Below are 22486 nucleotides of genomic sequence, written 5' to 3'. Positions count from 1 at the left end.
AATGTCAGATTACATAAATGGGATGAGCCCAATTAAAAAGTAAGACCATAAGGCTCATACCACCAGGAAAAATCACCACAGACGATTGACTGTATTCTCTCATTGACCTGTGCACTTCCCTCAACAAAGTCTCTACAACCCCCACTCCTATCGTCTGGAGGCCCGTGTTCATATCTGTGAAAGCTATCATTACACCTAGCAGAGGACATGAGCTGTAAACATAGATGTAACTATCTGTAAATGTGAAGAGACGCTTGACTTCCATAATAAGCTCCAAGGAATCAGTAAGGTAAGAAGAGTGCTTTCAGACAGACAGTGGGGATCCCCAACATGCCCCCTTCGACCCTTACTTTTTTTCGTTATCTGAAGCAAAAAAACAAATCTCAATGTGGACCCAAATCTCCTTTAAACTTAAAACTGCAACACAGAGAGATACTCTAAAATGCTCTATAATTTGGGTGTTATAATTCAAATGAGAGCATGAGAGAAAAAGCAAACAAAAAGAGAATTAGATCATGTTTTTGAAGTAGACGTCCTTCAGTTTGACTTTACCAGGTAACACGCTTTCGCCTCCATTTCCCACATCAAGTGGATTTCAAAACACATTTGAGGACCAGAGAGCTTGGTAATTAGCAGTCCTTGCTCATAAAGGGACCAAAAACTAAGCCTGTCTTAAGCTCCATTTCTCCATACCCTCCAGTTGTCTCTTCGGAATCCTCTCCTCTCACAAATTATGTTGCCTGGAAACAATCAATGTGCCTAAATGTTTTATTTTTAACATATTCCTGGCAGCTTTGGTCAGCATTCGGCCTATTTTCTGTTCTCGAAATACAACATTGTTGTGACAGTTCTTGCTGCCCCTGACAACTTGACTGGTCTACACTGACAGATATGAGAGCTAAGACAGACTTATTAGATTTAGATCTATATTAGATTTATGGTCTCGTATAGAAGGCTATATTACCTAAAATGTCTACTATAAATGCTGTTTACTGACAGAGGCCTAACACAAGGTCTAATGTAGTCTCGCTCCACAATCGTCAGTTCTGTCATGACTACACATGAGGATCACAATGGGTCAGATCAGCTTGGCAATGGCTGAGGGGGGAGACTTTTGACACATCACACCCGGTCGTAAATCAAGCAGGAGAGAACTCTGTCTCTAGTATTGGGATCGGAATGTCTGTGTTCAAAAGTTTTTTGCCAGCCAAAAACGTCAAAAAAACTTCAAAAAAGTGAACAGTGGAACAAATGTGAGAAATGGTCAAAGTGTAGATGTGGAAAACTAATGTATATTTTATGCCATTAAAAAAATGTATAATGAAAATATTGCAACTTTGTCAACTATTGTCAAGTTTACTGACATAGTGATGTGAACATAATATGAATAATGATTAAACCATTTTTGTTAAGATAGGAATGTGATTAGCCACACCCCGAGGGAGCTCATAGATCGTGTCAGGATAATGGAATGCCCCTTTTTACCAGAGTATATAAAGGACGAGTTAAGAATTAACATATCAGACCAAAAAAGCATGGAGCGTTAGCTACATGTGGGAAATGGTTGAAATATTGAACCAACACGAGGTGAAGAAATTAACTCACCTTGCGTGGTCCACATGTTGAAATGGTTAGAAACTCAACACGAGGTGAGGAAAATGAATTTACCAGACCAGGACACCGCCAATCTGAAGCTGCGCATGTAAAGTGAGTTAGGAACTTTGACTATCTACCCGAGGAAGAAACTAGAAAATCCTCTCAGATAAATCACTAGTACAGCTAAGTAGGTGCTCTTAAGAAACAGCCCATTGGAGACCGGACAACTAAGAAGGACATTGTGACCTCTGGTGGACAATCAGAGCGTGTACAAGTTGCCAACAGGAAAGGCTAACAAAAACCCTTTTCAAGAAGGTTTGGTTTCACCAGAGAAGGATGACAAACGACAGCATTCAGACATGGGCGGTGGTTTGTGTGCAAAGTGAAAGGTTACTGTGAGCGTAGTTTCCAAATGTACGATAAGTGTCTTTCCCTCTCCCCTCTAATGTTATGTTGTAACAAGCAGTCATATTGTCAGCCAACTAGGAACCTATAGACTTGTTTACATGCTGCTGCGCGGTTTGTTGCTAAACTTTTAAACTCGGACAAAACAGAGATGCTAGTTCTCGGTCCCAAAAAACAAAGAAATATTCTGTTGAATCTGACAATTAATCTTGATGGGTGTACAGTAGTCTCAAATAAAACTGAAGGACCTCGGCATCACTCTGGGCCCTGATCTCTCTTTTGACAAACATATCAAGACTGTTTCAAGGACAGCATTTTTTCCATCTACGTAACATTGCAAAAATCAGAAACTTTGTCCAAAAATGCAGAAAAATGTATCCCATTTTGTATCCATCCATCCATGCTTTTGTCACTTCTAGGTTAGACTACTGCAATGCTCTACTTTCCAGCTACCCGGATAAAGCACTAAATAAAACTTCAGTTAGTGCTAAACACAGCTGCTAGAATATTTACTAGAACCAAAACATGTGATCATATTACAAGACACCCCCAATAAAGGAGTGGTTCTGCAGGTGGTGACCACAGACCACTTCTCAGTTCCTATGCTTCCTGGCTGATGTTTTGGTCACTTTTGAATGCTGGCGGTGCTTTCACTCTAGTGGTCAGCATGAGACGGAGTCTACAACCCACAAGTGGCTCAGGTAATGCAGCTCATCCAGGATGGAACATCAATGCGAGCTGTGGCAAGAAGGTTTGCCGTGTCTGTCAGCGTAGTGTCCAGAGCATGGAGGCGCTACCAGGAGACAGGCCAGTACACCAGGAGACGTGGAAGAGGCCGTAGGAGGGCAACAACCCAGCAGCAGGACCACTACCTCCGCCTTTGTGCAAGGAGGAGCAGGAGGAGCACTGCCAGAGCCCTGCAAAATGACCTCCAGCAGGCCACATGTGCATGTGTCTGCTCAAACGGTCAGAAACAGACTCCATGAGGGTGGTATGAGGGCCCGACATCCACAGGTGGGGGTTGTGCTTACAGCCCAACACCGTGCAGGACGTTTGGCATTTGCCAGAGAACACCAAGATTGGCAAATTCGCCACTGGCGCACTGTGCTCTTCACAGATGAAAGCAGGTTCACACTGAGCACGTGACAGACGCGACAGTCTGGAGACGCCGTGGAGAACGTTCTGCTGCCTGCAATATCCTCCAGCATGACCGGTTTGGAGGTGGGTCAGTCATGGTTTGGGGTGGCATTTCTTTGGGGGGCTGCACAGCCCTCCATGTGCTCGCCAGAGGTAGCCTGATTCCCATTAGTTACCGAGATGAGATCCTCAGACCCCTTGTGAGATCATATGCTGGTGCGGTTGGCCCTGGGTTCCTCCTAATGCAAGACAATGCTAGACCTCATGTGGCTGGAGTGTGTCAGCAGTTCCTGCAAGAGGAAGGCATTGATGCTATGGACTGGCCCGCCCGTTCCCCAGACCTGAATCCAATTGAGTACATCTGGGACATCATGTCTCGCTCCATCCACCAACGCCACGTTACACCACAGACTGTCCAGGAGTTTGCGGATGCTTTAGTCCAGGTCTGGGAGGAGATCCCTCAGGAGACCATCCGCCACCTCATCAGGAGCATGCCCAGGTGTTGTAGGGAGGTCATACAGGTACGAGGCGACACACATTACGGAGCCTCATTTTGACTTGTTTTAAGGACATTACATCAAAGTTGGATCAGCCTGTAGTGTGGTTTTCCACTTTAATTTTGAGTGTGACTCCAAATCCAGACCTCTATGGGTTGATCAATTTGATTTCCATTGATCATTTGTGTGTGATTTTGTTGTCAGCACATTCAACTATGTAAAGGAAAAAGTATTTAATAAAAATATTTCATTCATTCAGATCTAGGATGTGTTATTTTAGTGTTCCCTTTATTTTTTTGAGCAGTGTATATCAACCGGGACAGTTGGCTTTTCACTAGGACCGGGAGGAACAATGGCCGCCTCTCTCTTTTGCGCAAAAATCACACTGAGAGCCCCCACCTGACCACTTACGTAATGTGGTCGTTCACGCTCATTCTTCAAAATAAAGGCCTGAAACTATATCTAAAGGCTGTAGACACCTTAGGGAAGCCATAGAAAAAGGAATCTGGTTGATGTCCCTTTCAATGGTCAATCGGGATGCATAGGAACACAGAGGTTTCAAAATAAGAGTCACTTCCTGATTGGATTCTTCTCAGGCTGTCGCCTGCAATATCAGTTCTGTTATACTCACAGACAATATTTTTACAGTTTTGGAAACTTTAGAGTGTTTTCTATCCTAAGCTGTCAATTATATGCATATTCTAGCATCTGGTCCTGAGAAATAGGCCGTTTATTTTGGGAAAGTTATTTTTCCAAACATAAAAATAGTGCCCCCTAGCTTCAAGAGGTTAAACCAATTTGTGTAGTACTGAATAATCAGCAGGGCCGGGGTTCTTGCAGATCCAAGGTTGCAACTGTTCAGAATAAAACTGATAGAAGGTAAGGATTAACAAGTGACTGTTACCAATAACATATCTTCTTGACTTTAATTTGGGAGATTGTAACTCATTAAATAACTTATTCCGTGGTGCCCCAAATGCTAATTAGCTAATTGTTACACGATTATTTTAAATCGAGTAACAATTAAACATAGTTAGTGGATTAAATAACAGCCATCAAATCAATGAAAGTCAAGTCAACAGTCCCTTGTTATAAACCCCAAGTTGGACACCACATTTCCCCCAAAAATAAATAGTGGGGCAAAAAAGTATTTAGTCGGCCACCAATTGTGCAAGTTCTCCCACTTAAAAAGATGAGGCCTGTAATGTTCATCATAGGTACACTTCAACTATGACAGACAAAATGAGAAAAAAAATCCAGAAAATCACATTGTAGGATTTTTTCTGAATTTATTTGCAAATTATGGTGGATAATGGTCACCTACAAACAAGCAAGATTTCTTGCTCTCACAGACCTGTAACTTCTTCTTTAAGAGGCTCCTCTGCTATAGAATATACATCGCCTCGTGATCAATTTGATTGATTATTAACGTTTACTAATACCTAAAGTTGCATTACAAAAGTATTTCGAAGTGTTTTGTGAAAGTTTATCGTCGACTTTTTTAATTTAAAAAAATGACGTTGCGTTATAAAACAATGTTTTTTTCCTTGATTACACAGTCTTCATAGATCGATATCTAGGCTATATATGGACCGATTTAAACGAAAAAAAGACCCAATAGTGATGTTTATGGGACATCTAGGAGTGCCAACAAAGAAGATTGTCAAAGGTAATGAATGTTTTATATTTTATTTGTGCGTTTTGTGTAGCGCCGACTATGCTAATTATTTTGTTTACGTCCCCTGCGAGTCTTTTGGGGTGTTACATGCTATCAGATAATAGCTTCTCATGCTTTCGCCGAAAAGCATTTTAAAAATCTGACTTGTTGGCTGGATTCACAACGAGTGTAGCTTTAATTCAGTACCCTGCATGTGTATTTTAATGAACGTTTGAGTTTTAACGAGTGCTATTAGCATTTAGCGTAGCGCATTTGCATTTCCAGATGTCTAGATGGGACGCCTGCGTGTCGGGTGGAGGTAAGAGGTTAATGGAGTTTAAATCAATTTCAGTACGCTCTAGCACAGGAACGTCGCACCAATGTGGTTTTCAGAGAAAACTACTCCAGACATACTGTTGATCATGAAATATTACTTTCTAAATTTCATTATTACAGTTTTTATAATTATACATATAATTGGCTATATAGTTATGTTCATGCAAATGGCTGTGCATCTACCAGAAATGTTGTACAAAAAAATAGAGCAAGAAACTCAATTAGTGGGAAAGTCACATCCACTAGATTCCTCAGAGTTTCAATTGATGAAAAGTCATCCTAGAAAGATCTTATTACATTTGTTTGCAGGAAAGTGATGAAATCTGTTGGGATCATCAGAAAGATTAATAGTTTGATTCATCAGGCCTGCTTCATGACTCTATACTATAGGTTATTTTAATCATATGCCTCCTACCTACACAAATTACATACCAGACAAAAGACATTTGCAAGACTAGCCACCTCCTCTAATTACCTGGCTCCATCTGCACCTTTGTTTAAGAAACTCAATATCTTGACTATTAATGTACGCCAATCTACAAATACTTCAGACAGTTTACTGAAACCCTTCAATGGATTCATCCAGGTCAAATCTGAAATCCATCTATATATACAGTGCATTCGGAAAGCACTCAGACCCATGGACTTTTTCCACATTTTGTTTTGTTACGTCATTCTAAAATGGATTAAATAGTTTTTTTTTACCCTCAATCTACACACAATACCCCATAGTGACAAAGCAAAAACAAGTTTTTAGAAATGTTAGGTGCCTTTTGTAAAACTCCAAGCAGGCTGTCATGTGCCTTTTACTGACGACTAGCTTCCTTCCATATGGACAGTCTACCATAAAGGCCTGACTGGTGGAGTGCTGCAGAGATGGTTGTCTTTCTGGAAGGATCTCCCATCTCCACAGAGGAACTCGGGTTCTTGGTCACCTCCCTAAGACCAGTCTCCCCTGATTGCTCAGTTTGGCCGGGCGGCCAGTTCTAGATAGTCTTGGTGGAACCAAACTTCTTCCATTTTAGAATGGAGGCCCACTGTGTTCATGGGGATCTTCAATGCTGCAGACATTTTTTTGGTATCCTTCCCCAGAGCTGTTCCTTGACACAATCCTGTCTTGGAGGTCTACGGACAATTCCTTCGACCTCATGGCTTGGTTTTTGCTCTGACATGCACTGTCAACTGCCGGACCTTAAATAGACAGGTGTGTGCCTTTCCAAATCATGTCCAATCAATTGAATTTATCACAGGTGGACTCCAAGTTGTAGAAACATTTCAAGGATGATCAATGGAAACAGGATGCACCTGAGCTCAATTTCGAGTCACATAGCAAAGGGTCTGAATACATATGTAAATAAGGTATGTTTTATTTTTCTACATTTCTAAAAACCTGTTTTCGCTTCGTCATTAGACACTGTGTTAACCTTCACCCACTGCCGCACCTCACATAGAGAATTGACTATCAGATACAGAGGTAACACATTTCCAAAACATCATCCCTCAATAACTTCAAGTGAAGACTGGGAGTCAGCCTGATGACCCAAACTACTCAGTAATCTCCTCTATATAGACTAACTCTCACATGGGCGTGCACACATATTTAAAACGTTTTTTTCATTAGTAGGTTTTGTTATCTGTTTTTAACAACTGCAACTCATGATGAGTTGAGATGTTTTGTGGCCCCCAATCACCGGCGTGCATTCCTCCCACTGTCCTTTCTGCACTTCTAACAATTATAATGATGAACAGTCCCGGCAGTGGTACAAGTCGCTGAATTTGTAATTTGCTATCTGCAAATGAGGGAAAGAGACCAGAGAGAGACGCCAGAGAGAGAGAGGGCGCGGCGAGAGAGAGAGAGCGCGCGAGAGAGCGAGAGGGCGCGGCGAGAGAGCGAGAGGGCGCGGCGAGAGAGCGAGAGAGAGAGGGCGCGGCGAGAGAGAGAGAGGGCGCGGAGAGAGAGAGAGAGAGAGAGGGCGCGGAGAGAGAGGGGGCGCGGAGAGAGAGGGGGGGCGGAGAGAGAGAGAGAGGGGGCGCGGAGAGAGAGAGAGGGGGCGCGGAGAGAGAGAGAGGGGGCGCGAGAGAGAGAGAGGGGGCGCGGAGAGAGAGAGAGGGGCCGCGGAGAGAGAGAGAGGGGGCGCGGAGAGAGAGAGAGGGGGCGCGGAGAGAGAGAGAGGGGGCGCGGAGAGAGAGAGAGAGGGCACGGCGAGAGAGAGAGAGGGCACGGCGAGAGAGAGAGAGAGAGGGCACGGCGAGAGAGAGAGAGAGAGGGCACGGAGAGAGAGAGAGAGGGCGCGGAGAGAGAGAGAGGGGGCGCGGAGAGAGAGAGAGGGCGCGGAGAGAGAGAGAGAGGGCGCGGAGAGAGAGAGAGAGGGCGCGGAGAGAGAGAGAGAGGGCGCGGAGAGAGAGAGAGGGGCGCGGAGAGAGAGAGAGGGGGCGGAGAGAGAGAGAGAGGGGCGGAGAGAGAGAGAGGGGGCGCGGAGAGAGAGAGAGGCGGCGCGGAGAGAGAGAGAGGGGCGCGGAGAGAGAGAGAGGGGGCGCGGAGAGAGAGAGAGGGGGCGCGGAGAGAGAGAGAGAGGGCACGGCGAGAGAGAGAGAGGGCATGGCGAGAGAGAGAGAGAGGGGCACGGCGAGAGAGAGAGAGAGGGCACGGAGAGAGAGAGAGAGAGGGCGCGGAGAGAGAGAGAGAGGGCGCGGAAAGAGAGAGAGGGCGGAGAGAGAGAGAGAGGGCGCGAGAGAGAGAGAGAGAGGGCGCGGAGAGAGAGAGAGAGGGCGCGGAGAGAGAGAGAGAGGGCGCGAGAGAGAGAGAGAGAGAGGGCACGGCGAGAGAGAGAGAGAGAGAGAGAGAGAGAGGGCGCGGCGAGAGAGAGGGTGCGGCGAGAGAGAGAGAGGCACGGCGAGAGAGAGAGAGAGAGGGCACGGCGAGAGAGAGAGAGAGGGCACGAGAGAGAGAGAGGGGAGAGAGAGAGCGAGAGAGAGCGAGAGAGGCGCGGAGAGAGAGAGAGAGAGAGAGGGCGCGAGAGAGAGAGAGGGCACGGAGAGAGAGAGAGAGAGAGAGAGAGAGGGCGCGGAGAGAGAGGGCGCGGAGAGAGAGAGAGGGGGGCGGAGAGAGAGAGAGGGGGCGCGGAGAGAGAGAGGGGGCGCGAGAGAGAGAGAGGGGCGGGAGAGAGAGAGAGGGGGCGCGGAGAGAGAGAGAGAGAGGGCACGGCGAGAGAGAGAGAGAGGGCGCGGAGAGAGAGAGGGGGCGCGAGAGAGAGAGAGGGCGCGGAGAGAGAGAGAGGGCGCGGAGAGAGAGAGAGAGGGGCGCGAGAGAGAGAGGGCGCGGAGAGAGAGAGAGAGAGGGAGAGAGAGAGGGGCGCGGAGAGAGAGAGAGAGGGGGCGAGAGAGAGGGCGAGAGAGAGAGAGCGCGAGAGAGAGAGAGGGGCGCGCGAGAGAGAGAGGGGGCGCGCGAGAGAGAGAGAGGAGCGCGAGAGAGAGAGAGAGGGAGCGGCGAGAGAGAGAGAGAGAGGGAGCGGCGAGAGAGAGAGAGAGAGAGCGCGAGAGAGAGAGAGAGAGGGCGCGCGAGAGAGAGAGAGAGAGGGGCGAGAGAGAGAGAGAGGCGCGAGAGAGAGAGAGAGAGGGCGAGAGAGAGAGAGGGGCGGCGAGAGAGAGAGAGAGGGCGGCGAGAGAGAGAGAGAGGGCGGCGAGAGAGAGAGAGAGGCGCGAGAGAGAGAGAGGGGGCGGCGAGAGAGAGAGGCGAGAGAGAGAGAGAGGGGCGAGAGAGAGCGGCGAGAGAGAGAGGCGAGAGAGAGAGAGGCGAGAGAGAGAGAGGCGAGAGAGAGAGAGGGCGAGAGAGAGAGAGGAGAGAGAGAGCGGCGAGAGAGAGAGAGAGAGAGAGGAGAGAGAGAGCGAGAGAGAGAGAGAGGACGGCGAGAGAGAGAGAGAGACGTGAGAGAGAGAGAGAGGACGGCGAGAGAGAGAGAGGACGGCGAGAGAGAGAGAGCGAGAGAGAGAGAGAGAGCGCGCGAGAGAGAGAGAGAGAGAGCGCGGCGAGAGAGAGAGAGAGAGAGAGAGAGAGGCGGAGAGAGAGAGAGAGAGCGGCGAGAGAGAGAGAGAGAGAGCGGCGAGAGAGAGGGCGAGAGAGAGAGAGGGCGCGAGAGAGAGAGAGAGAGGGCGGCGAGAGAGAGAGAGAGAGGGCGGCGAGAGAGAGAGAGAGAGAGAGCGGCGCGAGAGAGAGAGAGAGGGCGGCGAGAGAGAGAGAGAGAGAGAGGGCGAGAGAGAGAGAGAGAGAGAGAGGGCGAGAGAGAGAGAGAGAGGCGGCGAGAGAGAGAGAGAGAGAGGGCGGCGAGAGAGAGAGAGAGAGGGCGGCGAGAGAGAGAGAGAGCGAGCGAGAGAGAGAGAGAGAGAGGGCGGAGAGAGCGAGAGAGAGAGAGAGGCGAGAGAGAGGCGAGAGAGAGAGAGGGCGGAGAGAGAGAGAGGGCAGAGAGAGAGAGAGGGCGGCGAGAGAGAGAGAGGCGAGAGAGAGAGAGAGAGCGGCGAGAGAGAGAGAGAGCGGCGAGAGAGAGAGAGAGCGGCGAGAGAGAGAGAGAGCGCGAGAGAGAGAGAGAGCGAGAGCGAGAGAGAGAGAGCGCGGCGAGAGAGAGAGAGCGGCGAGAGAGAGAGAGAGCGCGGCGAGAGAGAGAGAGCGCGCGAGAGAGAGAGAGAGACGAGAGAGGCGAGAGAGAGAGAGCGCGCGAGAGAGAGAGAGAGAGAGGCGAGAGAGAGAGAGCGCGGCGAGAGAGAGCGAGAGAGAGAGCGAGAGAGAGAGAGCGGAGAGAGAGAGCGCGGCGAGAGAGAGCGCGAGAGAGAGAGAGAGCGATGAGAGAGAGAGAGGCGAGAGAGAGAGAGAGCGCAGAGAGAGAGAGAGCGGCGAGAGAGAGAGAGAGGCGAGAGAGAGAGAGGCGAGAGAGAGAGAGAGGGCGAGAGAGAGAGAGAGGCGAGCGAGAGAGAGGCGAGAGAGAGAGAGCGAGAGAGAGAGAGGGCGGCGAGAGAAAGAGAGGGCGGCGAGAGAGAGAGAGAGAGCGGCGAGAGAGAGAGAGAGGGCGGCGAGAGAGAGAGAGGGGCGAGAGAGAGAGAGAGGCGAGAGAGAGAGAGAGCGGCGAGAGAGAGAGAGAGCGCGAGAGAGAGAGAGAGAGCGGCGAGAGAGAGAGAGAGCGGCGAGAGAGAGAGAGCGGCGAGAGAGAGAGAGCGGCGAGAGAGAGAGAGCGGCGAGAGAGAGAGAGCGGCGAGAGAGAGAGAGCGGCGAGAGAGAGAGAGCGGCGAGAGAGAGAGAGCGGCGAGAGAGAGAGAGCGGCGAGAGAGAGGGCGGCGAGAGAGAGGGCGGCGAGAGAGAGGGCGGCGAGAGAGAGAGGGCGGCGAGAGAGAGAGGGCGGCGAGAGAGAGAGAGGGCGGCGAGAGAGAGAGAGGGCGGCGAGAGAGAGAGAGGGCGCGGCGAGAGAGAGAGAGCGCGGCGAGAGAGAGAGAGCGCGGCGAGAGAGAGAGAGCGCGGCGAGAGAGAGAGAGAGCGGCGAGAGAGAGAGAGAGCGGCGAGAGAGAGAGAGCGCGGAGAGAGAGAGAGAGCGCGGAGAGAGAGCGCGGAGAGAGAGAGAGAGCGCGGAGAGAGAGAGAGAGCGCGGAGAGAGAGAGAGAGCGCGGGAGAGAGAGAGAGAGAGGGCGGCGAGAGAGAGAGAGGGCGAAAGAGCCACCAGAGAGTGTGTGGGTCTACTCAAGTCCACCGATGCATAGAGAAACAGAAAGACAAGGGGGCGAGCATTTTGAGCTGAGGACAGGCTTTTTTCTTCTCATTAAAAATGGAAACCTGTCATTTCTAAATGTACTCCTTAACACACAACACGGCTGACAGTGAGGGTCAGACACCAAGGCCCAGACCACCCACTGCCCACCTGCCTCTCCACAAGGCATCTCACAGAGAAAGACTAAACTACTTTAGGAGCAATATACAGTCATGGAAGAATGTGAACACCTATAGCTGCAATCGCCACCAGCATATCAGCTTCAAAAACACATACTTCAGCAGAGCCAATTAAGATCAACCCCTCTCTTAAGTTGTCATGCTGGTGTGCTGAGACACTGCAATCAAGGGCAAACGCCTGCCATAGGGAGATAACGGAGTACAACCCTCGCCCTCACCCCACCTCTGAAGATTCTCCCTCATTTCTAACAGAGAGAACACAGCCTCCCTTCCTGCCCCTCCCAGGAGAACTTGTGGGCCCCCCCACAATGAGACTAAGCAGGACCATTCAACAGCACAAACCCCCTGTGGAATAGGCATGTCAGCCCACTGTAGTACACCATCGCCAGAGCTGTGTCTAGTAATGGAGATAGAAGGGCTAGTCAGATGATGGAGGGTCCAAGTGAATGGCAATACATGGACAGAGACGATACAACAACAAGTAACATGGACAACAGCCTTTTTTGGACGAACACTCAACACAGTAGACAAGCAGAAAGGAAGGAGGGAGAGAAAAGAGAGGGAGGGGTTGGAGATGGAGGTAAAGAAGGAAAAGCTGTGCTCTCCCTCCTTCCGTCTTCTCGTGTTGCTCTTTTCAACTTGGGGAAAGGAGGGGAAGGCAGCAGCACTAATAAGTTCAGCTCTATCCGTCTGCTGCTCGCCATGCGACAGGGGCTACTCTTCTGATGCCCCGACGTCACTCTGCTTCCCAATTACCACATTTACACACTGCACCTCGTACCGCACGCACGCACACACTCCTTCCCTCGTTTACATTTCTGCAGCGCTATTTTAAATGCTTTACGTACTTCCATCTCACCTTTCTACATGTATATTATCCATACATGAATTAAACAGTGAGTTAGTTATACAGTGAATGCTGAGAAAGAGCAGCTCCTCTCTGTGGAAGGTGTAGAAGCAGTGCATTAAGACTAACAGAGATGCCACCACCTGTAGCTGGGGCCAAACTGTTTCTTTTATTGATTTTATTTTATTTTTTTACTCTGTTTATTAAGTTTTACATACACACAGACAAGACAACACAAAGCAATATAAATAATATACTCAACTAGAAAAAAGAAAAAATACAAATACAAATTTAAGCCCTGCGGTTGTGATGAAGTGTTGAGATTACGCTGAGTGTTGAGTACATCTCTACTCTAGACACCTTGGTGTGTGTGTGGTGGCTGGCCTCTAAATGCCACTGAGTCTAGTCAGTACTCAGACCCAACACTGTCTTGACTCAGGACTGGGACTGAGACAAATATACAAAATTGTAAATCTTTGCAACCTGATTCCAGACCATTTGGCCATCTCAGTGAGGCATGTTGTCGACTTAAAATCCAGTCTGATCTGATCCAGGATCAGTGTATTATCTGACCACAGAGCGCTCTGCAAAGCTGCGTGGCAGGCAACAGGCATCACATCCACCAAGCCAGAGTCTATTAAGATAAGATCCAAACAATAACAGTGCTGTAAAGTGGCTGTCCCCACCTCGTACCTCACCCTCCCCGTCTGACCTTTCCTAATTCAAGTTCAGGTTAAGTGTACCTGTGCTCGCTGCCTCTCAATATGTTCTCTCAGGGAGGCCTTTTGGTGAGTCATCAGATAGCACCGGCTGCAGCAGTATTCTCTGAGGTTGGAAATGCCAGGCAGATAAGCCTGCTCAGGTGTTTGGTGTGCACAGATGCGCACGCACGCACAGTGCCGGGTGACATTTTAAGTCCTCACTGCTTCTCAGAGCACACCAGTTTAGTTTAACATTACCCATTCTCCTCAGAGCACACCAGTTTAGTTTAACATTACCCATTCTCCTCAGAGCACACCAGTTTAGTTTAACATTACCCATTCTCCTCAGAGCACACCAGTTTAGTTTAACATTACCCATTCTCCTCAGAGCACACCAGTTTAGTTTAACATTACCCATTCTCCTCAGAGCACACCAGTTTAGTTTAACATTACCCATTCTCCTCAGAGCACACCAGTTTAGTTTAACATTACCCATTCTCCTCAGAGCACACCAGTTTAGTTTAACATTACTCATTCTCCTCACTGCAGCTTATCCTCAATATAATACTCCAGCCATCATCTTCCAGTCCATCCTGTGCCAGAGTTAACTTTCCCCCAGCCATACCTCTCAAGGATTAACACACTCTAATGGTCATTAGAGTCTGGCACATTCCACATCTCCAACCGGCCTGTCAAACTCACCACCAGGACTGATTCAGTTCCCGTAGACTCATGGTGACAACACCAGACAATGACGCGGAGAGAGTGATGGAGTGAGAAAGTCCCCACTTTAGGAAACATTACAAACCGGTCTCAGCACATCACAGAGCAAGTACCTGTAGATGCTTAAGGGAAGGTGTGGCTGGGAAAATAGGCAAAAGTGAGGAAAGGAAAGAAGGAAAGAGGGACAGACAGGGTGGAAGAGGAGCTGATCACAGTTGGATTGTGGCCCTTCAAGAGGAGAAATAGAAATAAAACCTAATCATTAAGCAACTCCACACAAGCAGCCCGCTTGAGACTGGGGGAGCCATCGGCAGAACAGCTGCAGGGTTGCCGCAGCAACTGGAATTAGAACCAGGAGGCCGAATGTGAGACAGAAACCAGGTGAAAGATAAGAGAGTGAAAGAAAGGGAGAGGAATCAAACACCTTTCCAGGTTGCCAAGCGACAGGCGATGCCAGTCAGTGAATGTAGAGCACAGTTGATCAAAGTTGGCCGCTGGGCGGTAATACGTCCAAAAATAATTACTGTAAAAAGACCTTTAATATGTAAACCTGCACTGTCACATATGGCCGCTGAGCTGCCACATACGTCTGTTAGCATATGTGTTAGTGAGTAATTGCAATATGGTTGGAGTAATGACTGGGTTAGATATGTATATCAGACAAGTCCTAAGGATTCCTTTCCCAGCACTGATAGGTTGTTGCGTGGTCTCAAAGGATCAAATCATGTAAGGAATCATTAATGAGGGACTATGCGTTCTATCGATATTCATAAAAAAGGCCTCCCGAGTGGCGCAGTGGTCTAAGGCACTGCATTGCAGCGCTAACTGTGCCACTAGAGATTCTGGGATCGAGTCCAGGCACTGTCGCAGCCGAGCGGGAGACCCATGGGGAGGCGCACAATTGGCCCAGCGTCGTCCGGGTTAGGGGAGGGTTTGGCAGGCAGGGATATCCTTGTCCCATCGCTCATTAGCGACTCCTGTGGCGGGCCGGGTGTTTCCTCCGACACATTGGTGCGGCTGACTTCAGGATTAAGTGGGCATTGTGTCAAGAAGCAGTACGGCTTGGTTGGGTCATGTTTCAGAGGACTCACGGCTCTCGACCTTCGTCTCTCCCGAGTCCGTATGGGAGTTACAGCGATGAGACAAGACTAACTACCAATTGAATACCATGAAATTGGGGAGAAATAGGGGTAAAAATGTAAAATAAATACAGACATGGAAATTGTGTTCCACGACACGCTAGCAGAGTGGAACTGACCTTCCACAGAGTTGCATTATTTTCCAGAGAACGCATAGAGCCCCTAGTTGATTATCCCTTTCATACCACGGCTATAATTTAACATGACGCTAGAAATGCATTCAACATCCACTGAAGTAGCTAGAAAGTTTACTAGATAGCTACAGTAGTTGCCTTGGTAAAACAAACATACTTGCTTGTTTAGCGAACTAAACCATCAGTCCTAGCATGTTATTATGAAAAATCCAATAGAACAATGCTAATAATGTTTTCAATATGACCTTTGCTTTCAAAAGCAGCTCAAACATAGAACATGTAAGAATTAACTATATTGAATTATACCGTGCAAACATACCATGCCTTTCAAGCCAACAAGTATATAACAATGCCATGGTATAATTAAGCAATAAGGCCCGATGCGGTGTGGTATATGGCCAATATAGCACGGCTAAGGGCTGTGATTAAGCACGACGCAACTTGGAGTGCCTGGACACAGCCCTTAGCCGTGGTATATTGGCCATATACCTCAAACCCCAGAGGAGCCTTATTTCTATTATAAACTGGTTACCAACATTATTAAAGCAGTAAAACTAAATGTTTTGTCATACCCGTGGTATATGGTCTGACATAACATGGCTTTCAACCAATCAAACCACCCAGTTCATAAAAACATTTTGTTTTTACTGCTCTAATTACATTGGTAACCAGTTTATAATAGCAATAAGACACCTCTGGGGTTTGTGGTATATGGCCAATATACCACGGCTAAGGACTGTGTCCAGGCACTCCGCTTTGCGTCGTGGTTAAGCATATTGGTCATATACCACACCCCCTCTGACCTTATTGCTTAAATAAAGTATACCAATCAATAACAGCTTGGATAAAGTCTATATGAAGCGATTTGAGGTTTCATCCACCATAGATTTTTAGTCTTGCATGAGTTGTTTCTCTCACATAGATCACAATAGTTATACAAACATAATAATAATACAAACAATCGGGCAGACCACCACAGATGGGGACTGCGCTCTCTCTTCGTCCGCCCACGTGTTCTCGCACACCCCGGAGTTCTGGTCAGGGGGTGGTGGCACCGGCAGTGGTATTCCTTGTCCCATCCCATCTGTCTAGCGAATTCCATGTGGCAGTTACCAGCCCTGTTTAACATCCTTATCATTTATCGTGCAGGTTCCTTCAGGATTATCAATGAGCTTTGCCTTGATAAGCAGGATGGCTCACCTCTCACAGTTCTGGGCATGTTTAACCTCCCCACGACCTTGACTCATTCCTCTCTGCCTCCTTCTTTCCACTCCTCTCCTCTTTTGACCTCCCCCTCTCACCTTCCCCTCTACTCACAAGGCAGGCAATGGGAGTCTTTACTAGATGCTGACACAACCTCACTGCAACTACCCAAGTCTCCGAACTACCTTGAAATTTTCCCTCTTGCTCTCATCCAACACTACACTGCCCCTACTGGGTAAAAATGTATCCTAATCTCTTCCCTCTGCTCAAACCTACAACCTACTCCTGGAAACCCTCCTCTCCTCCCTTTCTGCATCCCTTGACGCTATGTCCCCTAGTCCAGGCCGGCTCGGTCTGACCTGCCCGTGGCAGAGTTGCATTATTTTCACAGAACAGGGCTCGGGCAACGGAAATGGAGAAAACTCGCCCCTAGTTGATTATCCCTCCTTACATTTTCCTCTTCCACTGCTGCTATAATTTAACTCTAAAGTCCAAGCATCTGCCTCTAACCCTAGGGAAGCTGCCACCTTCTCCTCCCTCCTGAATCCTCCTCCCCCTCCCCCTCCTCCCTCTCTGCAGATGACTAGAAATTTTGAAAAGAAGGTCGACGACATCCGATCCTCGCCTTTGCTAAGTCAAACGACAAACACCCTGTGCTCTGACCTCTTGATGAAATCTTGTTTAGCGGCCGCCCAACAAACCATCAGTCCTAGACCATGTTATTACCTCACCTCGAAAATCCCTGACCGCTGGCTATAAGAACAATGCACCCCTTCTGAAAAACCTAATGTTTGTCAACAACTACAGACCAGTATCCCTGCTTTCAAAACTCTTGAACTCAAACATAGAACATGCTAAGAATTAACTCTAGAATGACCTTCTTGATCCAAATCAGTCAGGTTTCAAGACTAGTCATTCAACTGAGACTGCTCTTCTCTGTATCACGGAGGCCCTCCGCACTGCTAAAGCTAACTCTCTCCTCTGCTCATCCTTCTAGACCTATCGGGCTGCCTTCGATACTTGAACCATCAGATCCTCCTCTCCACCCTCTCCGAGCTGGGTGGCGCGTACGCTATTGGCCTACCTGACAGGTCGCTCCTAAGGTGGCGGGCGAGAATCTGTCTCCTCACCACGCGCTCCTCACCACTGGCGTGCCCAGGGCTCTGTTCTAGGCCCTTCCTATTCTCACTATACACCAAGTCACTACTCTGTCATAACCTCACATGGTCTCTCCTATCATTGGCAGACCACACAATTAATCTTCCTTTCCCCTATGACCAGGTGGCGACTCTCTGCATGTCTGGCCATATCAGTGTGGATGACGGATCAAAGCTGAACCTCGGCAAGATGCTCTTCCTCCCGGGGAAGGACTGCCCGTTCCATGATCTCGCCATCACGGTCTGACAACTAACATTGTGTCCTTCCCAGAGCCAAGAACCTCAAATCCTGGACAACACCCTGTTCATAAAACATTTTGTTTTTAGGTTCATGCTCTAAACATCCGCAGAGTACATTGGAAGCACCAGGTCCTAATCCAGGCACTTGTCATCTCCCCGCTGGAACTGCAACTCACTGTTGGCTGGGCTTGCCTGTGCCATTAAACCCCTACAACTCATCCAGAACGCCGCAGCGGGTGTTCAACCTTCCCAAGTTCTCTCACGTCACTGCTCCTCCGCTCTCTCCACTGGCTTCCAGCACTCCGCTACAAGACCATGGTGCTTGCCTCGGAGCTGTGAGGGGAACGGCACCTCAGTACCTCCAGGCTCTGATCAGGCCCTACACCCAAACAAGGGCACTGCGTCATCCACCTCTGGCCTGCTGGCCTTAAACTGAGGAACAGTTCCCGTAGCCCAGTCAAAACTGTTCGCTGCTCTGGCCCCCAATGGTGGAACAAACTCCCTCACGACGCCAGGACAGCGGAGTCAATCACCACCTTCCGGAGACACCTGAAACCCCACCTCTTTCAGGAATACCTGGATAGGATAAAGTAATCCTTCTCACCCCCCTTAAAAGATTTAGATGCACTATTGTAAAGTGGCTGTTCCACTGATGTCTTAAGGTGAACGCACCAATTTGTAAGTCGCTCTGGATAAGAGCGTCTGCTAAATGACTTAAATGTAAATGTAAATGTAAATGTAATAGTTGTTCTCATTAAAGTGTCTGTAATGCAGTGTCTTAACTAATTGTGAGTGGACCGATCCACTGCCAGGCCAGGTCCTCCAGGGCCACTTCTGCTGTGCTGACCGGGAGAGACAGAGCATTGGGAACTCGTTGAGCCTGGCAGCCGGCTGGCAGGCCTGCCAAAGGTGAGTGACAGGTCAGGTGAGCGACGCTGGGCCAGTCAGGCATGGTGAAACCAGCAAGCATAGAGCAGAGCATAGCAAATCCACTGAATATAAAAAATACAAATAAAATACAAACATTTTAAAACGCACTCAATGATCTTAAGTGGCGTCAATTACCTGGAGCAGCCGGGAGGGAGGAGGACAGGGGATGGAGCCACTGACCGAGGAGCGGGTGAGGTGAGGAGGATGAGAGAAACCCAGTGACAGGTCCTCTAAAACCCTGAACTAATTACTCCATAAAGAGACACTGGTCTCTGATCACTGCTAAGGGCTCTCACTGCAGGGTCAGCCCCGCACATCACTCATACATACATACACCAGCATGCACGAGGGCCTTCACACACAACTATTTTAACATACATACTTGTAATTTAATCTGAGAAATACCGTGTGGGCGATGGTCAATTTCTACATAACGGATTCTGTTCACCTTTTGTTCCATCTAGACGGTTGTTTCAGATCATATTTAACGATTTGTTAAGTTTACTAGAATGTCTACAAACACTTTATTTCATAAAAATCCTCCGTTCTCTCCAGTTTACAGTTCTGTCACCGGTCATTTACAGTTACAATATCCTCCCCTCCCTCATCTCTCACACCAACACTGATAATTATTCCCCTTTCACACCTGTAAGTCCTTTATTAGAAATTAAGTGTTACTTTAGCTTTTTGAAGACAGACACATCTGAATCATATATTGAATGATTCAATGCTGCCACCTACATCAAATTCTGCTGTCTTTGCATCCACCCTCTTTCCTCTCCTTTCATTTCTTTGCGTCATTCATTTATTCAAACCCTAAATCTCACACCTTCTCCCATCTAAAAGTAACCTTCTTCCTCTCTGTCAACAAAATTCTCCCACTCCTAGTTATTTTTCTCTCTCTCAACATTTCCCTCAAGTCTCTTCACACCAGCCACCAGTCACTGCCCCACCCAAAATCACCCATCTTCCCTGTGTTGGTACACCCTCCCCTCCTTTATCTCCAACCCAGTTGGTACTCACCCAGATCAAAGTCCCTCAAACATCTGTGCTGCTGGCTGATGCCATGGCTGGGCCAGCTGGGCCCTCTGTCTGTCAGTCTGGGAGCAGTCCTCTATCTGTACGTCTGTCTGCCTGCGTCTCTGGCTGTGTCCCTCTGTTTGCCTGGGCCTCCTGTCCGGCTGCAGAGAAGGAGAACACAAACAAGAGATTGAGAGGAGTGTGAGTGTGTGAGGTCATTGTGAAAAACAACCATCACAAAAAACCTTGACGCAAGACACATAGTCAGCGGTTTGTTTGTATCTGAACGGACTCAGGTACCTACTTAACGTGTACGCACACAATAATACTTTGGGAATGTGTAGTGTAGGTTTAGTTAGGAAAGTCCAGCCAGACAGTACAAGGTAGGGCCCCAGTAGTTCAATCAGAAGGCCATCTCAGTGAGACTCCAATAACAGTGCTGTCTGTCTGGCCTCTCTCTCCCTGGCTGAACAGTTCGAGTCTCTGGTGTAGGAGAAGTCTGTCCGTCTCCTTCCCTCTCCCTCTGTCGACATGGCTGAGGTGGCTCTGTCTCCCCCATGGAGGAGCGGGATTCATTTAGTGAGGTGTCTGATTTGAGGTAAAACCAGACTGATGCCACACAGCAGAATTGTTAAAACACTTCATTATGTCTAGTAGGGATGCACAATAAATCGGTGAGCATTTCGGAAAAAGCCTATATTAGTAAAAAATGCCAACATCGACACGATGTCTTGCGCCAATATGCAAAACCGATGTTAAAGCTGACGTGCATACCTATATAACGTAGGTAGATGACGTGCATACCTATATAACGTAGGTAGATGACGTGCATACCTATATAACGTAGGTAGATGAGGTGCATACCTATATAACGTAGGTAGATGAGGTGCATACCTATATTTACATTACATTTACATTTAAGTCATTTAGCAGACGCTCTTATCCAGAGCGACTTACAAATTGGTGCGTTCACCTTAAGACATCCAGTGGAACAGCCACTTTACAATAGTGCATCTAAATCTTTTAAGGGGGGTGAGAAGGATTACTTTATCCTATCCTAGGTATTCCTGAAAGAGGTGGGGTTTCAGGTGTCTCCGGAAGGTGGTGATTGACTCCGCTGTCCTGGCGTCGTGAGGGAGTTTGTTCCACCATTGGGGGGCCAGAGCAGCGAACAGTTTTGACTGGGCTGCGCGGGAACTGTACTTCCTCAGTGGTAGGGAGGCGAGCAGGCCAGAGGTGGATGAACGCAGTGCCCTTGTTTGGGTGTAGGGCCTGATCAGAGCCTGGAGGTACTGAGGTGCCGTTCCCTCACAGCTCCGTAGGCAAGCACCATGGTCTTGTAGCGGATGCGAGCTTCAACTGGAAGCCAGTGGAGAGAGCGGAGGAGCGGGGTGACGTGAGAGAACTTGGGAAGGTTGAACACCAGACGGGCAGCGGCGTTCTGGATGAGTTGTAGGGGTTTAATGGCACAGGCAGGGAGCCCAGCCAACAGCGAGTTGCAGTAATCCAGACGGGAGATGACAAGTGCCTGGATTAGGACCTGCGCTGCTTCCTGTGTGAGGCAGGGTCGTACTCTGCGGATGTTGTAGAGCATGAACCTACAAGAACGGGCCACCGCCTTGATGTTAGTTGAGAACGACAGGGTGTTGTCCAGGATCACGCCAAGGTTCTTAGCGCTCTGGGAGGAGGACACAATGGAGTTGTCAACCGTGATGGCGAGATCATGGAATGGGCAGTCCTTCCCGGGAGGAAGAGCAGCTCCGTCTTGCCGAGGTTCAGCTTGAGGTGGTGATCCGTCATCCACACTGATATGTCTGCCAGACATGCAGAGATGCGATTCGCCACCTGGTCATCAGAAGGGGGAAAGGAGAAGATTAATTGTGTGTCGTCTGCATAGCAATGATAGGAGAGACCATGTGAGGTTATGACAGAGCCAAGTGACTTGGTGTATAGCGAGAATAGGAGAGGGCCTAGAACAGAGCCCTGGGGACGCCAGTGGTGAGAGCGCGTGGTGAGGAGACAGATTCTCGCCACGCCACCTGGTAGGAGCGACCTGTCAGGTAGGACGCAATCCAAGCGTGGGCCGCGCCGGAGATGCCCAACTCGGAGAGGGTGGAGAGGAGGATCTGATGGTTCACAGTATCGAAGGCAGCCGATAGGTCTAGAAGGATGAGAGCAGAGGAGAGAGAGTTAGCTTTAGCAGTGCGGAGGGCCTCCGTGATACAGAGAAGAGCAGTCTCAGTTGAATGACTAGTCTTGAAACCTGACTGATTTGGATCAAGAAGGTCATTCTGAGAGAGATAGCGGGAGAGCTGGCCAAGGACGGCACGTTCAAGAGTTTTGGAGAGAAAAGAAAGAAGGGATACTGGTCTGTAGTTGTTGACATCGGAGGGATCGAGTGTAGGTTTTTTCAGAAGGGGTGCAACTCTCGCTCTCTTGAAGACGGAAGGGACGTAGCCAGCGGTCAGGGATGAGTTGATGAGCGAGGTGAGGTAAGGGAGAAGGTCTCCGGAAATGGTCTGGAGAAGAGAGGAGGGAATAGGGTCAAGCGGGCAGGTTGTTGGGCGGCCGGCCGTCACAAGACGCGATATTTCATCTGGAGAGAGAGGGGAGAAAGAGGTCAGAGCACAGGGTAGGGCAGTGTGAGCAGAACCAGCGGTGTCGTTTGACTTAGCAAACGAGGATCGGATGTCGTCGACCTTCTTTTCAAAATGGTTGACGAAGTCATCTGCAGAGAGGGAGGAGGGGGGAGGGGGAGGAGTATTCAGGAGGGAGGAGAAGGTGGCAAAGAGCTTCCTAGGGTTAGAGGCAGATGCTTGGAATTTAGAGTGGTAGAAA

The 22486-nt window shown here is 48.8% G+C and overlaps 1 protein-coding gene across 2 annotated transcripts in view; it reads right to left on the bottom strand.

Annotated features, from left to right (window-relative positions):
• LOC115110928 (speckle-type POZ protein) overlaps window positions 1–22486 on the bottom strand; it is a 162332-nt gene that overhangs the window by 119584 nt on the left and 20262 nt on the right. For both annotated transcript variants that reach the window (XM_065010323.1, XM_065010324.1), the window contains exon 2: window positions 19652–19809. The gene's annotated coding sequence lies outside the window, so the exon portion shown is untranslated. The remainder of the gene's footprint in view (window positions 1–19651; window positions 19810–22486) is intronic.

The sequence above is a fragment of the Oncorhynchus nerka genome, linkage group LG26 (genome assembly GCF_034236695.1).
Source record: "Oncorhynchus nerka isolate Pitt River linkage group LG26, Oner_Uvic_2.0, whole genome shotgun sequence".
NCBI lineage: Eukaryota > Metazoa > Chordata > Actinopteri > Salmoniformes > Salmonidae > Oncorhynchus > Oncorhynchus nerka.
The sequence above is the reverse complement of the archived record's forward strand: the minus strand, read 5'-3'. Positions and strand labels throughout refer to the sequence as shown.